This window comes from Pteropus vampyrus, unplaced genomic scaffold, assembly GCF_000151845.1.
Source record: "Pteropus vampyrus isolate Shadow unplaced genomic scaffold, Pvam_2.0 Scaffold110, whole genome shotgun sequence".
NCBI classification, from domain to species: domain Eukaryota; kingdom Metazoa; phylum Chordata; class Mammalia; order Chiroptera; family Pteropodidae; genus Pteropus; species Pteropus vampyrus.
In genome coordinates, this window is record NW_011888891.1 from 4,846,228 (window position 1) to 4,851,762 (window position 5,535).

Here is a 5,535-nt window from a genome sequence, read left to right on the forward strand (position 1 = left end):
TCTGAAAAAATTCATTGAGATCCAAAACAAGTCCTATCAACAATTTCAGGAATTGAAAAACAACAACATTAGCAGAATGAGTTCTTTAGCAAGGAGACTGAAACCCTCAAAAAGAACAGAATAGATCTTCTGGAGATAAAAAAGAAACATACTGCAAAAGTTGAATAATAAATAGCAAGCCTGGGAAATAAAATTGACCAAATGGAGGAAAGAATCAGTGATATCAAACACAGAAATCTAGAAATAAAACAAGGGAATTCTGGGAAAACTTGGCAGAGTGAGAGACGTCCTGAGATCTCTCCCCTTGAAACGACAATAAGCTGAACATCTAAAACTCAACAAAAAACAGCCAAACTGCACACCAGCACATTTGAGTGTGGGATTTGCGCATAAGAGCTACCACAGGTCAGAACCTCGGGTGTCAGGTGGTGGACTGGGATAAATAAAGAAGCTGCCTCTCGCAGCCACCAGAGCTCCTTGCAGCAGGAGGGGGAGGGGTGAAGGTGCAGCAACTTCCTGATCAGCCCTGCCTGGAAGTGCCAGGACTATTCTATGCAACCAGCAGCAAGGCTAAGTCATCAGAGCAGAAAGGAGAGAAGTGGGATGGGATCACAAAGAAACAACAGGTGATTTCTACCAGTCCCAGTTGCAAAACTGAGGCTGAGGCGCAGCCCGCAAACCCCAACCCAGAGGGCCCCTCCTCTCATACACTCCGAGACCAATCACTGTGGAGCCCCAGGGGAATCTAAACAAACACTACCAAAACTGTTGCTAACACTGACAGGAACTGAAACTGAGAGTAGCAAGTGTGATTAAAATCTACAAGAAAATAAAAGACATTAGGCTCTATATAAAGCAGGGATCCAAAAGGCTTAGACACCACCTACTTGAAACCAAAAAACAACAGAATATACTTCCATTAATGCCCAGGTGGAGAAATAGTCCATTAAAAACCCTGAACAACCAAGGTGACAAAGCATCTCAGAAAGAAAGAGAAAAATCTCTAGAAAATGAGTTTACAGACATAGAAATATGTGACTTAAGTGACAAAGAATTCAGGATGGTACTTCTGAAAAAACTCAGTTCCAAAACGAGTCATATCAACAATTTCAGAAATTGCGAAAACAACTAGATGAGCAGAGCAAGGAGATTGAAACCCTCGAAAAGAACCAAATAGAACTCCTAGAGATTAAAACAAAAACAAAAACAAAAAACACTGCGAGAGTTGAAAAATAAAAATAGCAAGCTTGGGAAATAACAAACGGAAGAAAGGATCAGTGATATAGAAGACAGAAATCTAGAAATAAATCAGAAGGAAGAAGAGAGAAACTAAAGAATGAAAAATAATTAAAAAGAAATACAAGAACTATCCTGAAACCATCAGGAGAGGAAAATAAGAGTAATGAGCATTACTGAAGGAGAGGAAAAGGAGCAGAGACTAGAAAACATTTTCAGACAAATAGTGAACAAGAATTTCCCAAATCTAAAAAATGAGCTGGAACTTAGAATTCAGGAAGTCAACAGAACACTCAATTATCTCAATCCAAAAAGGCCTTCACCAAGATACATTGTATTAAAATGATCAAAAATCAACAACAAAGACAATTAATTCTCAGGGCAGCCAGGGAGAAGACAACAATAACTTACAAAGAAAAACCCATTATATTATCTTTAGACTTCTCAGTGCAAACCTTACAAGCCAGAAAGGAATGGAATCAATAATTTAAACTATTAAGTGAAAGGAACTACCAGCCTAGAATAATGTATACAGCTAAGCTCTCCTTTAGATATAAAGGAGAAATTAAGACCTCTTCAGACATACAAAAATTCAGAGACTTCTCCACTATGAGGCCTGCACTACAGGAAATTCTGAAAGGAGTCAGCTCACCCAAATCAAAATAACAACAACAACAAAAATACATAATTAGGAGTAAAGTGACTATCACGCAAATAGAAGCAGAGGAGTGCAAATCTAACTAAGAATAGGGCATTATAAGCTTAAATAATAAGAGAATTACTATAACAAGATATAATGAACCTTCAGCATACATAGAAACAAATTGAGATAACAATGACTGAAAAGAAGAGTTCAAAGATCCACATTTGCAAAGGGGAAAGGAGATAAGGCACACATAAAGAAAATGGACGACTGTATATATATATAACTAGCTTTTTCATATTTGTAATGGTAACCACACATCATAGAGTCAGAACTGAAGTATATAACATAAAACAAGAAGAATCAGAGGCAAAACCCACAAAAGCCAACCACAATAAAGAAAACAGAAACACAAGAAAAGGAAGCAATGGAAACACCCAGCTACCAGAAAGCAAAAGATAAATTGGCTATATGAAGACCTCATATTTCAATTATCACCTTAAACGTAAATGGAATGAATTCACCAATAAAAAGGCACAGAGTTGCAGAAAGATCAAAAAACAAAACCGAACCATATGCTGCCTCCAGGACAGATCATTAAAACTAAATCAATAAAGAATTAACATATTTAAACAACACATTAGACCAACTGGACATAATTGACATTTACAGGGCATTCCACCCCAAAACTGCTGCTTATACATTCCTCTCTAGTGCACATGGAACATTCTCAAGAATCAACCACATACGAGGACACAGAGATAGTCTCAATAAATATAAGAGAGTTGAAATCATACCAACCATATTCTCTGAGCATAATGCTTTGAAACTAGAGATCAACTGCAGAAAGAAATCAGGAAGAACCACAAATACATGGAGATTAAACAACATGCTACTGAAGAATTACTGGGTCAGAGAAGAAATAAAAAGAGAGATCAAAAGATACATAGAAATGAAAGATAATGATAGTACAACATATCAAAACTTTTGGGACACAGCAAAAGTGGTCATAAGAGGAAAGTTCATATCATTACAGGCTTAGCTCCAAAAATAAGAATGAGCCCAAATAAACAACCTAATGCTTCATCTTAAAAACTAGAAAAGGAAGAACAAATGAGGCCTATAGTCAGCAGAAGAAAAGAAATAATCAAAATTAGAGCAGAAATAAATGAAATTGAAAACAAACAAAAAAATATCAATAGAAAAAGTAAACAGAACAAAGAGCTGGTTCTTTGAGAAGGTTAATAAAATTGACAAACCCCTGGATAGACTCATTAAAGAAAAAAGAGAAAGGACACAAATAAGCAAAATCAGGGATGAAAGAGGGGAAATTATGAGTGACATCATAGAAATACAAAGGATCATGCAAGATTATGAAAAAGTATATAACATCAAATTTAATAACCTAGAAGAAATGGACCAGTACTTAGAAAAATATAATCTTCCTAGACTGAATCAAGAAGATCTGGAAAATCTAAATAGACCGATCAGCAGTATGGAAATTGAAACAATCATCAAAATCTACCAAAAAGTAAAAGTCCAGGACCAGATGTCTTCACCAGTGAATTTGACCAAACATTCAAAGAAAATTTAATACCTGTTCTTCTCAAACTCTTCCAAAGAATCGAAAAGAAGACAATACTTCCCAATTCATTTTATGAGGCCAATATTACTCTACCAAAACTTGGTAAAGATATCACAAAAAAAAGAAAACTACAGACCAATATCTCTCATGAACATGGATGCAAAAATCTTAAATAAGATGCCACAAACCTATAATAGAAACATATTAAAAAGATTATACATCAGGATCAAGTAAGTGGGCTTCATCCCAGGGGCACAGGGATGGTTCAATATATGCAAATTGATTAATGTGATACACTACATAAACAAATGTAAAAATAAACATCATATGATCTTATCCATAGATGCAGAAATAGCCTTCGACAAGATACAGCACCTATTTATGATCAAAACACTTAACAAAATCGGTATAGAAGGAAAGTACCTTAACATAATAAAGGCCATCTATGACAAACCTCAGTCAACATTATACTTAATGGTGAAAAACTAAAAACCTTTCCTCTAAGATCAGGAACAAGGCAAGGCTGTCCACTATTGCCCCTCTTATTCATTATAACACTGGAGGTCCTAGCAAGTGCAATCAGGCAAGAGAAAGATATAAAAGGCATCCCAATAGGAAACAAAGAAGTCAAACTGTCACTATTTGTGAAAGACATGATTCTCTATATAGAAAATCCTAAAGACTCCACAAGAACACTACTAGAAACAATAAGCAAATACAGTAAAGTCTCTGGATACAAAATCAACATTAAAAAATCCATAGCTTTCCTATACTCTAATAATGAAGCGTCAGAAAAAGAGGTGGAAAAAAATAATTCCTTTTGCAATTACAACAAAAAGAATAAAATACCTAGGAATAAATTTAATGGAATATGTGAAGGACCTATATAATGAAAACTACGAGACCCTATTAAAAGAAATTGAAGAAGATACAAAGAAATGGAAAGATATTTTGTGTTCTTGGATTGGAAGAATCAACATAGTTAAAATGACCATATTACCTAAAGCATTATACAAATTTAATGCCATCCCCATCAAAATCTCATTGGCATTTTTTAAAGAAGCAGAACAAAAAATCATCAGATCATATGGAAACATAAAAGACCCAGAATTGCCAAAGCCATCCTGAGAAAAAAGAATGAGGCTGGAGGCATAACTCTGCTCAACTTCAAATTATACTACAATGTGACAGTAATCAAAACAGCATGGTATTGGCAGCAAAACAGACACACGGACCAGTGAAACAGAATCGAGAGTCCAGAAGTAAACCCATATTTATATGGGCAAATAATTTTCAACAAAAAAGCCAAAAACTTATAGTAGAGAAAGAAAAGCCTCTTCAATAAATGGTGCTGAGAAAATTGGAAGACCACTTGCAAAAGAATGAAATTAGACTGTTATCTATCACCACACACCAAAATGAACTCAAAATGGATTAAAGACCTGAATATAAGACCTGAAACAATAGCATAGAAGAAAACATAGGAACGAAACTCAAGGACCTTGGACTTGATTTTATGAATTTGACCTCAAAGGCAAGGGAAGTAAAAGCAAAAAATAAATGAATGGGACTGCATCAAACTAAAAAGTTTCTGCTCAGCAAAAGAAACTGTCAACAAGATAAAGAGACGACCATCCAAATGGGAAAATATATTTGCAAGCAACATCTCCGATAAGGGCCTAATATCCAAAATATACAAAGAACCCGTATGACTCAATAACAACAAAAAAACAAATGATCCAATCGAAAATAAGGGAGAACATCTGAACAGACACTTCTCCTTAGAGGACAAACAAATGGCCAAAAAATATTTGAAAAGATGCTCAACATCGCTAGCTATTAGAGGAATGCAAATCAAAACCACAATGAGATACCACCTCGCACCTGTTAGAAAAGCTATAATCAACAGGACAAATAATAACAAATGTTGAAGAGGATGCGGAGAAAAAGGAACCCTCGTACACTGCTGGTTGGACTGCAAATTGGTACAGCTACTATGGAAAACACTATGGAAATTCCTCAAAAAACTAAGAATTGATCTACCATATGATCTAGCTTTTTATGCTACTAG